This window comes from Periplaneta americana, chromosome 16, assembly GCF_040183065.1.
Source record: "Periplaneta americana isolate PAMFEO1 chromosome 16, P.americana_PAMFEO1_priV1, whole genome shotgun sequence".
Lineage (NCBI taxonomy): Eukaryota > Metazoa > Arthropoda > Insecta > Blattodea > Blattidae > Periplaneta > Periplaneta americana.
The window spans coordinates 125900939-125916801 of record NC_091132.1 but is presented as its reverse complement, the minus strand read 5'-3'; positions in this window follow the sequence as shown (position 1 = coordinate 125916801).

The window sequence follows — 15863 nt, the reverse complement described above, 5'->3', positions numbered from 1 at the left end:
TCCATGTCGTTGATAGACGACGAAATCGGAAATAAAATAACAGACAAACAAGAAATACTAAACAGATGGACAAAATATGTACAAGAGTTATTATGAGACAGGGAATCGTCCAGAAGAGTTAGCAATAGTTAGCCTTTTCAGAGGACGAAAAAATATTTTCAATTTTAAGGGAAGTAATAGAACTGGCGCTAGAATACAAATACTGAGTCGACGTTTGTAATCAAAGCTGGAAAAACTTTTGGAAGAAGAGCAGTTTAGCTTCAGGAAGAGAGAAATACAAGAGATGCAATTGGACTACTACAAACAATCGGCGAAAGAAGGATAAAGAAGTGTATATATGAAGTATTTGTGGACTTAGAAAAGGCTTTTGATAAAGAGAATTGGAATAAACTGATGGGGATCCTAAAGAAAATTTTTGTGGATTGGAAAGAGATGAGGCTGTTCAGTAATCTTTATATGAAACAATTAGTCATAGTCAGGATAGGAGAAGATATGTCTGAAGTAAATGAGAAAGAGTGAGGAGTATGTCATAGATACCCTTTATCACCTACCCTGTTCAACATGGAAGGAGTGATAGTATGAGGAAGAAGAATAAAGTGCATAAGACTTGCTGATGATATGATGTTGTTAGCAGAAGAGGAGATGATAGTAGTGGATGTGCTACTGGAGCTAAAAGACAGCTGTGAGTAGTATAGGACGAAGATGAATGCAGACGAAGATCATGGTCATAGGAAGAAAAATGAAGAAGGTAAAATTGCGAATTCTAAATGAGAGAGTAGAGCAAATGAACAGCTTCAAATACTTTAGGTGTACTACAAGCAGTAACACAAGCTGCTGCCAGTAAGTAAAAAGGTGGATGATAATGATCAAGGAAGTTTTTAATAGAAAAAGGAGCATCTTTTGTAGACCTCTGAAAAAATAACTAAGGAAATGATTAGTGAAGTTCTTTGTGCGGAGTGTGGCATTGTATGGGACAGAAACATGAACATTACAACGAAGTGAAGAGAAGCGAATAGGAGCCTTTCAAATACGGATATGGATAAGAAATGAACATGTGAAATGGACAGACAGAACAAGAAACGAAGCTGTGTTGGAAAGAATGATACTGAAACTGATCAGGGAGAGGAAGAGGAAGAGGAATTAGTTGGGTCACTGGTTGAGAAGAAACTGCCTACTGAAGGATACACTGGAAGGAATGGTGAAACGGGAAGAAGTTCGGGGCAGAAGAAGATATCAGATGATAGACGACGTTAAGATATATGGATTAAGTATATGAGAAAACAAAAAGGAAGACAAAAAATATCAAAGATTGGAGAATACTGGGTTTGCAGTGAAAGACCTGCTCTCTTACAGAACACTATGAATGAATGAATAAATGGATGAATGAATGAATATAAATCTCTATACATTCTACCGAGGCTGAGGTGCCATTCGAATTTGTCGTAAAGAATTACAAGTAGAACACTTTATTTAAAAATATATTTATTTATAGGCATATACTGTAATTAAATAAAAATGTAGGTACTTTTCCGAAATTTACTGAACGATACAAGTTATGAATACATTATACCACTACACGTTACAAGTAATGAAATGGGTGTAGCTACTTTACTTTTTACTTTGGAAAACGTATTATATGACTTTCGCGTGTTAAATTTTATGTTACCTGGTTAACATGTTTCGGCCTGCTATTGGCCATCTTCAGAAATGGTTGTTGCTGGTCTTGGCGCCTTTTGTTTTGTTTCCTGTGGAGGTGTGTTTGTGTAGTGTAATGTGGAGTCAAAGGGTGTATGTGTTCTGAAATTGAGATGTGTGTTGAGAATTTCATTTGGATGTGTGTTTGTGTTCTTCTTTGTGTTATTATATAGATAAGTACTGGTAATATGAAGTAAAATAAAAATAAAAATTCATATTACAGAAATGCGTTTTCTGAGGAAATCTAAAGGTTGTACTTATGGAAAAGGTGAGAAATGAAGAAATAATAGTAGAGTTTGTGATATTTTCCATTAAAATTTTTTGTTAATTTTTTTAACACATAGATATTATGAAGTGTATGAAAAGAAGAAGAACTTAAAACTTCAATGACATATCCATACTTAATGACAATAACGGTTTTTATAGATTTTTAGTAGGTTATGTTAAGACGCTTTATCAACAGCTTAGGTTATTTAGCGTCTGAATGAGATGAAGGTGATAATGCCGGTGAAATGAGTCCTGGATCCAACACCGAAAGTTACCCAGCATTGGTTTTTATAGAATATGAAACTGTACTGTAATCGGGTTTGTAATTGAAGGTAAGTCAGACATACCATTAATCCAAAAACTATAGAATCGGTTTTCAAGCCAAGAGCCGTGATCAAATCTGTGATAAAATTGTAAATTTGGTTTCCAAAACTGTATTAAGAAAGTTGTCTACATTATAAAGCAGCATTTTAATACACGTATCTTCAACTTATGTTTTTTCCTCATGTAGAACACAAACCTATTCAGGAGAACGAAGTTGAAACTAATCAAAACACGAACGCACCTATGTTGTAACATCAAAAGTTAAAATTCGTTCTCAATTTCTCTCTAATACACTTCCATCAACTTCGCCATAATATTTTAGTATCAATCATTTTGTTTCATTCTTTTTTTGTTTCTAGACAGTCATGCTGTCCATTTCAGACCTAAGGTAGTGACAAAAACAATGACTTTAAAGTATAGAGGGTTGAACAAGTAGTAGAAAGTGGAGTGTTAAATTGGTGCTGTCGGAAACACGGGACGGCCCAACTTCTTCGTCATGGCGATTGGAGTGGGCGGAGTCATGGAATCTGAGACCAACTTGGACCGGACACACATCATTCTTCATCCGTCACCACCACCAGCAACACCTCTACTTCAGATTTCTTGCCGCAGAATGAGTGTGCAAGTTTATTTTGAACTAGACTTACAGGTATACAAGTATAGGCCTATAAGTTTTTCTTAAGTTTATTGTAACTTCAATTACGTTTACCAACTTCACTTTTGCGAAATATATTGAAACAGTCAACATCAACAGTACAAATTAATTTAATTTAACATATTTTAAAGTATTAAGTCATATACTTTGAATATTTAACTGCAAAACCAGTTACAAATGTCTATATGCTGCATTTAGTTAACAAATGTTTAAAGCGAGGAATATAGCTAAGCTTGTTACCATTTTTCTTTCAATAATTACATCAAAATTATATATGAACTAGTGGCTTGTGCAGCAAATGCTGCAAATTAAGTTAATTAGACGTTCAAATAAACATTTTTCAGATTTATTTTCAGTGAAGAATACCAGACATTCTGAAAGTTATTTGCTTCCATAATAATGAAAGATACTCTTTCTCGAGCCAATACTGAAGAGAACCACGCATATAAATATCTAACCACACCGCCATTAAATATTTGAAAAAGACGCAACTCCACGTGATTAATAACTATAAAAATATTTGATTTTTAATAATATTATTATCTTACGTAAGTTTTGTAGTTATATACTATATAGCCGCCACTCAGTAAAATATAGAAATCAAAATCTAATTTAAGTTATTCTCTACATCTACTTATATAACCCCAAAACGTTTCACTTTCATATCATCAATATAGCATTAATATGTATAATTAATGAAAATAGTCTTACCATTGCATTAACTACAATAATATTTAATTTCTAATGGTAATAATGTCATCAAAACACCTCAAGTTTTGTAGTTTTTAATATATAATACACAGCTGTACCCAGAAAATTTCACAGCGCAGAATCGAACCTGTAAATTATTTTTAGTAAGTTAAGTTTTTAATAACCAATTGAATTTGAACTCTAAATAATATATGTCAGCATTCTTGCAGACCATGGCCTTCGTGTAATATTGTTTACTGTAGTGTGTGTTTTGTTTAATTCTGAAATGCAAATAGCTAGTTCTCAAAACTGACGACAGATGAATTTTGGAAATTAGGAAAATTATGTTGAAAAATTGACATTCCACTGAAAACTACTATTTTTTCTGAAAAACTTTGAGTTCCAAGCTTCAAAATGAGGAGCCATTTATTAAAATCCGTTCAGCCGTTTTCTCGTAATTTCCATTACCAGTTCAAATTTTATATATAGATAGATGTACTTAACTGAACTTCCTGTTAAGTAATGGAGGATTCCTGTCAGAGTCCTTCATTACATCTAGCAGGGGGCACTTGGCAACATACGATATATTAAATAAAGCTAAATTCTGTGACAGTGTGGGAAAATTTATGGCAAAAGTTCGACCGAGGGGGAAGGAGCCGAGGAAATAAGGAAAAGAATTACTTATTAGTATTGTAATGAGTAGTATTAACACTGAGCGAATGAGGTAATTAGGGGATGTTCTTTTTTTATTTATTGTGTCTTTTTTTGCTATTTGTTGTTTTTATTGCGTGTGTATGTTTTTTATGTATTGCATTTATATTTATTATTTGGATTATTTGTTGCTGTTTCAATAAGGAATTGAATTGAATTGTTCATATATATATATATATATATATATATATATATATATGTTTCATTGTGTTTCCCCTCCCTTTTCATATCTTACATTTATTTTATTTTTATTATTTTTGTGAAATTTGGTATGAAGTTAGATTAGTTGTAATTGTGATAATTAATGTTAACGGTAGTAATAATAATAACTGTTGTTTTACTGTTTTATTATTAGTAGTATTATTTTTGTTTTCCTTTGAAGTTTCAAACTGTGCATAGTTATAGCACGAATGGCCGTACTGGCTCGTGCGAAAGATCTTGTGTACATGAGTTTCTATAATTTATTGTGTATCAATAAATGCACTTCATTCATTCATTCAAATATGAACATATTCTTCTAGAGCTATACCGATCAACTTACTCCATCTAGGGTATGGCTATGATTTTTGCAACATTTTCAAATACACTAATATTAAGAGTGTGCCAAGAAGGTTTGTTATGTGGACAAGTGTGGTGTGAGTGTGTTAGGTAACTTATGTCTTGAAACGAGAGTAAATATAATTGAATAGAGCTAAAAATGTTCCAAGGGCAAAATAGTGAGTGAATCTTATTGTGGTCTTGACAGTAGTTTGATGGAATACGTTTATAAGCATATAATTTTGTAATATAGCCTAATTAACGTTCTCGGAACTAATATATTTCAATAATGGCTTCAAGAGTTAGAACCAACGCTTATCTACCTGTGTTAGTTTTGATATAAGGAAATTTAACATCTTTATCGAAATTTACAACAGGAATAATAGTTCTTATCAGGACTAGCTGTTTGTTTACTTAGTTACCACATATTCAATTATATAAATCAAGATTTGCGTACTTATCAAGATTCTGAAAGTGAAATTTTGTAGTGTGACATGCTTTATTAATAACTTAGTTCATTAGTGATATCTTCAATTTATTTGTGAGCAATTTATGTTTGTTTATTACCAGCCATGTAACTTATACTAATGATTAATAGTCAAAATACCCAACGGTGTGAATATTGTGGTAAACTCTTCAAAAGTGTAACCATTCATATAAGTAAAGCGCACCCTCATGTTTATCGCAAGGTCATTATATATATAAATATGATGTGAACAAAGCACCTAACCAGTTGAAGGGACATTCCTATGCATCTAGTTCTGGGAGAGAGTAAAATGGAAATGATCTTCGGGATACTGAGATACAGTCTTCAAAGAAGCCTCATTCTTGACCCCACTGTCCGTTTTGAGAAGGATGATCAACAAGCCAATAACGTTAACGATGAAAAGAAGTCTATTTACAACCCATGTATTTCTCACTTCAGTGAGAGATATAAAATGAATATTAATACATGGGAAGTGAAAGGACTTCTTTTTGGCGCTGGGAAACTTCATTTAAGTTAACCAAAACCATTCTCCTTTCTCTTAAATTTTCTAATGAGGACATTAACAAAATTTGTCTAATGGTATTGAGAGATTTATTATCCATTTTACACAATCACTTGTATAATACTATGTAATTTTTTTCACTTCATTTCATTACTCTTCAACGTCTTTTCATCTCATGTTTCTCCGAAATCAAATTGTACTTTATTTTTAAATTTATCATTGTTCCGTATTCTCTCCGCAATCATATTGTATTTTTAAGTTAACCTCTGCTTTATATTCTGGATCCTAGTGGTCAGCCGTAGATTTCGGGCAGATGTCCCAAATTGTGGAATTTGTTGTTTATGGATAGAGGAGGATAGAAATAGTCAGATGCAAGAGGAATTTGAAGGGTGGTCGTTAGCATACATAGGGTTGGAAATGTGTGAAGTTAGAGGTAGGGATATAATACATTTTTAAGAATCGGATAGTTTAGTATGAGTGTAGTACGATGTTTTCAATCGTGAGTAAATATTTGAATAGAACTGAAAATGGACCAAGAACAATAGTAGTAAGTGAATCTTGTTGTGGTGATTGTTATTATGTGTATAGAAGAGGATAGTAAGCTACATTTGGGTATAGGAGAATGGACAGATATCAGAGGAATTTGGAGGGTTTTCGTTAGAATAAATAGGGTGGAAATGTGGTAAGTTAGGAGCAGACATGTAATTTTGAGAAGCGGATAATTTAGTATAGAAATCTGTAAATAGTCATGGTGAGTCCCTAAATACAGAAATGTGAAGGTCCATCAACCACTTGGGATGTTTTGCTTTATGATAATAAATCATATCAATATCAATATCAATTTCATGGAAAGATCCATTGAAAACGATAAAACAATATTGTAAAGCTATTTTTAAACATATTCCCCACCGGAATTGAAAAAATTGTCACACCGTGGGATGAACAGAAAGGAGCAGACAGCTGCCACACACTGGCTCCAATCCCAGGCGGCAGACTTCTACGACACGGGATACAAAAGTTGATTCCATGTTATGATAAATGTCTCAATTCAGGTGGCGAATATGTTTAAAAATAGCTCAACAATTTCTGTAGCTTTTCCAATAAATCTTTCCATGGAATTATGTTTTCTTTCTGTAAACAGCGAAAGGGAAAACTTACTTCCAGGAAAGCCCTCGTACTATTATTTTGTACTGTAAACTTAGTTTTATTTTACGCTTCACTTAATTTACTACGTTGTGGAATAAAAACCACTACTGTGGATTATACTTTACTATAAATATTTCAATTTTATTGCGTACAAAATTGCCGGACTATTCGGATGAAGATAACAAAGAAAATCAGACATTAAAGAGGCAAAAATTGGATCATTCGTCACAAATTGCATCACTCAATTCTCTCATCACTTCAAAATCTGAAGGCATATACAGTAGTGGCAAAAAAACCGGACCGACCCTTGTAGCTGATTTCAGAGCCTTGTTCACTCCAGAGCACGATAGACTGGTAACTAAGACTTTCGTGGTTCGAATTCTGCCTGGGAAGGAAACCTTTTTTGTTCCTTATTCCAATTTATTCCCAATTCTTTTCGATTTGTGGTAAAATTCATATTCTGGGAATAATAAGTTAATTAAGTAGTAAAATATCGCTGCAATCGAAAAGTATTGGAAATAAATTTGAATAAGGAACAAAAAAAAGTTTCCTTCCCAGACACGATTCGAACCACGGAAGTGTTAGTTACCAGTCTATCGTACTCTTGAGTACTACTGTACATAGATATAAGTAAATGTGATTGAAATTTAAATTTCTACCGAAAGCCAGTAGGGCTAGGATTTTGATGAAATTGCATCTTTTTTCTAGTAAGCCAGAAACATAGCTGCTTTAGTATTTACATGTTATGTGATAAAGTGAGTGTTTTAAGACATATTTGTTAGGGCATTTTTTTGCATTTTTGCCGGATAAGAGTGGCCTTGTGGTAGACTACATGGAAACTAGATCAGGTAAAATAATTAAAGTGTATACTACTCAGAAAAAATTGTGTAAAATTAATAAACTTAAATGTTAGTATTAGAATTTAATTTAATTACTAGTCTAAATATTAAGTAGTACAAAACCTCTTTTCCTACTAAGCCAATTATGTAACATCAATTTTTAGGGCATTTTTAAGGGTATTTTTTTTTAAGATTTTTAGGTCATAAATGCATTGTTTTTAGGACATTTTTTCATGATTTATAGGTCATCAAAATCCTATCCCTAGTCATAAGTATTGTTATAAATGTGAATGCTCTCCTAATAGGAAGTAATAAATTCAATCCTGGCCCTTACAGACATATCAAATCAACAACAATACAGTAAAATTCAATTGTGTAAGAAATGAGATTGGCAATTAAATATCCAGAAAAAAACAAGCCTGAGGTCCATATATTCCAGATGGAAACAAATCCTGATTTCAGAGTAAATTGTAGTACGTGCATTTTACTAAACGAATAATGAACGAAATAAATTTCTGAAATGAAATATCAACCAATGCAACTTATACCTATTTTCCATGCACCTATTTTTCCTAGAAATGAAACCACATCCTAACTATAAACAAATTTATCAAGCAAATTGTCTTCATGGTGCTGTTGTCAAAATTGTTCCACTAAAACCAAACAGCACTGCGATACAGTGAATCAGATATCAAGGGTATGCTTAGAGCACAAATTACAGCCACAAAGCTCCCCGCTGTGTCAAGAGTAATTACTCAAATTCAACAGGTAATGAGGATGTGAACGCACCCAAAGTATGCGTTAATTGCAAAGGTCAGCGCACAGTTAACTATAGAGACTGTCCAGTTCACGTAAAAGTTTCAGGAATCAGCCCAATCTAATGTAAGACATCGAAATACCAAAAAACTTTAGACAGGGGACATTTTAGACACTAACCCCTAAACCCAGCGGACTCAAGGTCATGTAACGCAGCAGCAATGACGTCGTGAAGGGGAAGGAGAATGGTACACCCGTGCATAACTAGATGTTTGAAAAGTGACGTACTGTTGCGACGGCAGAATGTTGCTGATACAAATTAATAAATATGCCCGAAATACAGACGTCTGTAAATTACAAATTACAATTATTTTTGCAGGAATTTTGTGGAGGACATTTTTCTAGTGATGGGAAAATAATTCAATGAAATTCATGTGCTGGTAATCTAAAAGTCAGTGGTATTCGGAGACTGTTCACACAATAGCATTTCACCTTTAAAGGATACAACTAACTTAAAATTGTGCAAATGAACTTCAACTTCATAATTTTCAAGTAATGAAACTGAATTCTTTAAGATGATTGTCATGCGTTTGTTGGTGCTGATATCCCATCTCGAAAAGTTGGAAATTGTTATGTAAAGAATTCCTAGAAAAATACGCAAACAGGAAACTGCTAATTGGTTCGACGTTACGGAAATGTTTTTTTGAAGTTTGTTATAAAAAGCGATGGATTACTTAAGGGAAATAAGGAGATCATTTATGCCTGAGTAGATGACATCTAAGATGCTGTAATTAGATCAGTGGCGAACTCCATTGAGCTCATTATTATTTATGTATTTATTTATGTAATTAATTATTTATTTATGCATTTTTATTTATTTATTTATTCATTCATTTATTCTAGTGTAGTTAAGGCCATCAGGCCTTCTCTTGCACACCACCAGAAATACAAATACAATAATAGAAATAAAAAGGGAAAAAACACACTATAAACAAAGTAAAGCCACACAAAAATATACACAGGTTGCAGTCACACAAACTTTAAATGAGTGACACAAACGATAAGAGAATATAAATGATAACTTCAATATTATTTATATCGCTAAAGAACGATAGCAGAATACAAATTATAACTTGAACAAGGCTCGAACTCACAACCTTCAAATCATTAAGCGAGCACTTACCTCTGTTGTACGAGACGTAGATGTCGAATGACTCCATAGTTCTAAAACTGCTTCTACAAGCGCATGCATTGTGTAACATCACCGTGATCTGAAGTGGACTTAGAAAATATTCGCTGTTCACGAGTGCGACCAGATTTTTTGACAGCTGTAAATTGTATACCAATCAAAATTAAAAAACTGCTGAAATAAAACTCGCTCAGTCTTGTTTAATTTATTATTAATTTTATATCACAGAAGCTTTACGAAATAGCGACACTGACAACGAAACAGACATGGCAACAATGCAGAATTTTCTGGCACTAATTTAAAATGTCTCCATAAAGTGGACAGTTCGTTCAATGGTTTTATTTAATCTTCACGAACGTATAATGAATAAACAGGTCAATTTCTAGCAGAATAGCGTGATTTATTCGAAAGAAAATTATTTTTCTGGCAATATTCATATAATGTAAATTTAATATTTTGTCCTCTCTATAATATTAAACTTCATCCATTCACATAATTTATAAAATCAAAGCAGAAGAAAGAAAAAATTGCAGTGTGTACTGTTACCCCACAAGTTCGTAAGATCACAAGCATACAATGAACACAAAGAACCTAAAGGTCAGTTTGTGTAGAATCTAAATATAATTTGAATCAAATACAGATATACCGTGAATATGTAATATTATTATGAAGTTCTATGCATTGAGCACTCTACAGGCATTCGTGCACAATACTGTACGGTTATCGGATATTTCGTCTTCATTCGACATAAATCTGAATTGAAGATTCAAGTCTGCTATCGATAAAAATTTCTATGGAGATTTTGGAAAGGATGTCGATGTCAACGACGCACTGGCGGTGTGGAAGCAGTTTCTATGGCAATGTGATCGAAGATAAGAGCGCAGCTTTGAAGTGAGTGAGCACCTGAACACAGATACACGAGAGGAAGGAAGTTAGGTCAGAGATAAAGGACGACATTCGTCCAGTTTAGAATGTATAACGTTATCAATTGATGAACTTCCACAATCTAGAACTCGTTAATTTTAATTTTCCATCCAGTTTCCCATTTCCAAGTATTCCATACAACCCACATAATACAGGGACATCATTTTTATTTTTACTAACATTTCTGATATTAATCTGGCTATACCTTTTTGTTAAGGTTAAGAAAGGAAACACCGTTTGCTCCCCCCTTCCACGACTGGAGTTCGATGATACAAACAAATCACTTTACTAGGTATAGGAAGGAAGAAAAGTAGTTCATCCATTTACCTAAACCAGGAAATATCGCGATTAATCAAAACACAATACAGTATTAACAATAAGGCCCGTATTCACCAACGTCAGTAATATTTGCTATTATCTCAGATTTCTAAAACTCTGGTAATACCATTATCTCGGATAACGCTCAGTTCTATATTCACCACATAATATATTAACCTGGTTTTCAAAAACGGAGTTTTCGTTTCAGACTGCATTTGATAGTTAAATTTTTCATAACGACGCACGGAAAGCATAGAGGGAAACAATTGATTAACGCCATGCGCACTATAAATTTAATTGTAAGAATAAACAAGTTTACGAGTGTATATAGGTTAGGTGTGCGAAAATAGTTTATCTACCGTAAGTTATGGCTAGTGTTGATCAGAAACGTAGAAAGAAACCTAATATGACTCGTTGTACACAATTATTGAAAATGGTACTGTCGTGACTACTGCCTGGCCATCTAGCCACTATGTCGCTAAATTCCATATTAGCATTACATATTGCTTGCACATTTAGCGAAAAGTAAGTCTTTCTGTTTCGGAAGAGTTCCGCATTATTACCTCCAGGGGATCGTATCCTAATATGGGTACAGTCCATTGCTCCTATTACTTTTGGAAATCTGGCTATGTTGTAAAAACGCATCTGCGTTTGAAGTACAGATTGAGGTGTTTGCGGAAGATTAATATATTGGCATCGTAAAGCAGCTATGGCACTGCTGACTCTATGTACAATTCGGGAAGCTGTAGACTGACTCACACCAGCGTAATCTGCAACGCTGAGCTGGTCACCACCAGTAGCGTAAAATCTTAGTGCTAGTAGCAGCTGATTTATGGGCGATACAGCTTGATTCCTAAAATGGGAGAAAAGTAACTTCAATGTAATTTTAATTTTCTTAATTTTATGAAAAAATGTAAAGATACATAGCCAACTACGATGCCTGTCAATACGATCGTTAGTATGCATGTATATGCGCGTGTGTGTGTATTTATAGCACTAGCTTATAGGTATATAAATTGGGTAACTACAGAGAAAGGAAGCGAAAAGTTACCGCACTATGCAGAAGACGTCGGGGAACAGATTGTCCGCAACCCATTGCTCGACTCACCGGTCAGCTGTAACAGCGCGGGCGGGCCAGGCGTTCAGTTTTATTACGGTAGGCCTAAAATTCCAAGTGGTGAGGATTGAGTGTGTGGACAGCGGGAAGCGTATGGAGTGTTTAGTTGACGAGTAGGTGTTTAGTGAGTGCACGTTATTACGTAGTGTTGCATTAATACACTTGTTATTGAACATTATTTGTGTTCGTTGTCAGTATGGTGACGTATAGTATTGTACAACGAATATTTCTAGTTGAGACATTTCTCCTAAAAAACAAATCTTATGACTGTTGTACTGTTCGCAAATTTCTACATCAGTTTCGTGACGCTGCAATGCCTTCGAGACAATACATAACCAAGTTATTCAGAAAATGGCGAGAAACTAATAATTTAGGCCTACCGTAATGAAACTGAATGCTCGGCCCGCACGCGCTGCTACAGCTGATCGACGTCCCCTGTAAAGTGCGGTAATTTTTGCTGCCTCTCTCTGCTATAAACAATAGGTATTGTAGAGAATTCAGCTTACCTATTTGTTGTAAATTCCAGATTATGTTCTATCATTGATAAGACTGATAAAGCTGAAGTTTTAGATAATCTAAAATGTGTTACAAAGTCTGAGTCATCGTAGTCCTCAAAGTATGTGGCGCGTTCTTTTAGCCACCTGGACGTCGTCTTTTGTACTCTTGGCCATATTCCTCATCACTGTCATTTTCCCTTTCATCAATTAAATATTCCAGTCGTCTACGAGCCATCTTGTTATTTCGATTATCTCAGTTTTTCCTACTTTATCGGCCAACATTTCTCCGGTAAAATTTTAAACCGAGATAATCCCAATTAACCGAGATAATTTTGTTGGTGAATACAAATGTAGCCATTATCTAAGTTTTTGTAGCTAAAAACCGAGATAAAATTTTTACCGACGTTGGTGAATACGGCCCTAAGTGTTTTTACTCACGAACTGAGTTATCCATGCGAACGTATTCATTAGGCCTATGTAGTGTATGTTATACTGTCTACAGCACATTAGCGTACAGTATAGAGAATGAAGTTAAATTGAAAAATAATCATAGCATGGATATTTAAACACATTTTTGAAAATAGCAACTGTTCATTTCGATACAGACTTGTTCTTTTGTGCATATTATCGCATTATAGACTATTGTACCTAATTCCAATTAGGCCTACCAGTTTCGTTCTTCGTACCAGTAACTCATATTGAAATAATTCTGTACCTACTCTACAAAAAAGTACTTTACGTACTGTAAATTCAGTCTTCACTTCTGCCCGATCCGAAAAGATAAAATTACTCAGACATGGTATCTACTGTCCGTCCAAGTGGTTTTGTAGAAGGGGGGAAATCACGTGACAGTTAATTACTTAACGAGGTTCTTTTATTTAAGTTATTTTAAACAGTTGTATAATATTACGTAGACATTCAATTCCTAACAGAAATTAATGTTTTCAGGAAAGAACAAAGACAGCCCAGTTACTAGCCTTTACAGAGTGGCGAGCAGAAATGGGTCAGGGAAACCGGGATGCAACGTAGGCAAACGAACGATAGTACCTGTGCGAAAATATGATTCAATATTGAAAGTTCTTTCGTCACTGGAAAACGCGAACATATTTCTGGAACGTACTATACTCACTAACTCAGTACTGCTTACTTTGAATGCATACGCGGCTTTGTTTCTGTGTGGAGTACGGTTGGAAGTTTACTAGTAGAGGGGGTGGGAGTGAAGTACATTCAAAAACTTAGGTAAAATTAAAAATGAAGTAAAAATAAAATGATGTCCCTGTAGCTAATTAATATAGTACATAAAGCTGTTCCTTAAACTAAAATACCCAGTGTATTACATACAAATAATCAGATTCTGCTATCAAAATATAAAAAGTTATCAGGGCATTTCAGAAAACCCCAATGATTACATAAAACGTCAATACGTTTACAAGGGTAAACCAGTGGCCACAGAGTCCGTCCTCTGTGACGTCATTCCTAAGAGCAATTTCACTTGCTTATAAGAGAATCACAAACCGGGGCTTTAAGTTGGCGGGTAGGACTGATATGCACAAGATGAATGTTACAGTGGCGGCCGGTATTTAATACGTTAGCATTAATTATAATAGAATAGTGAATTAATCTATATTGCAAGTACTTACTTACTTATTTACTTAGGCCTACTTACTTACTTACTTACTGGCTTTTAAGGAACCCGAAGGTTCATTGCCGCCCCACATAAGCTCACCATTGTTCCCTACCCTGAGCAAGATTAATCCAGTCTCTATCATCATATCCCACCTCCCTCAAATCCATTTTAATATTAACTTCCCATCTACGTCTCGGCCTACCTAAAGGTCTTTTTCCCTCCGGCCTCCCACATAACACTCTATATGCATTTCTGGATTTCCCAAACCTTCTACATGCCTTGCCCATCTCAAACGTCTGGATTTAATGTTCCTAATTATGTCAGGTGAAGAATACAATGCGTGTAGTTCTGTGTTATGTAACTTTCTCCATTCTCATGTAACTTCATCCCTCTTAGCCCCAAATATTTTCCTAAGAGCCTTATTCTCAAACACCCTTAACCTATGTATCTATCTCAAAGTGAGAGTCCAAGTTTCACAGCCATACGGAGCAACCGGTTATACAGGGACATCATTTTATTTTTACTTCAATTTTTATTGTACCTGAGTTTTGGAATGTACTTCACTCCCGCCCCTTCTACTAGTAAACTTCCAACCGTTCAAGACACAGAGCCGAGGGCGCATAAGCAGTACTGAGTTAGTGAGTATAGTACGTTCCAGAAATATGTTCGCGTTTTCCAGTGACGAAAGAGCTTTCAATATTGAATCATATTTTCGTACAGGTACTGTCTTCCGTTTGCCTACGTCGCATCCCGGTTTCCCCTAGCTGCTTCTGTTCGCCCCTCTGTTAAGTTTAGTAGCTGGGCTATCTTAGCTCTTTTCTGAAAACATTAATTTCTGTTAGGAATTGGACGTCTACGTAATATTATATAAGTGTTTAAAATAACTTAAATAAAAGGGCCTCGTTAAGTAATTAACTGTCACGAGATCCCCCCCTTTCTACGACCCTGCAACAAAACCACTTGAACGGACAGTAGATAGCATTTATGAGTAATTTTTTCTTTTCAGAAAAGTGAAGATTGAATTTACAGTACGTAAAGTACTCTTTTATATAGTAGGTACAGAATTATTTCAACATGAGTTACTCGTACGAAGGACGAAACTGGTAATTGGAATTAGGTACAATAGTCTATAGTGCGATAATATGCACAAAAGAACTGAAGCCTGTATCGAAATGAACGGCCACCATTTTCAAAAATGTGTTTAAATATTCATATTATGATTATTTTTCAATTTAACTTCATTCTCTGTACTGTACGCTAATGTGCTGTAACAGTACAATATACATTGCATAATTAATACGTCCGAATGGATAGCTCAATTCGTGTGTAAAAACACTAAGTATTGTATTTTGATTAAACAAAAACCTAATGAAAATTATCAAACTCAAAATGCGATATTTCCTAGTTTACATAAATGGATGAACTACTTTTCTTCCCTCCTATACCTAGTAAAGTGATTTGTTTGTACATTACGCCAGTATCATCGAACTCCAGTCGTGGAAGGGGTAGCAAACGGTGTATCCTGTTTCAATCGTTAATAGAAAGGTATAGCCAGGTTAATATTAAAAATGTTAGTAAAAAT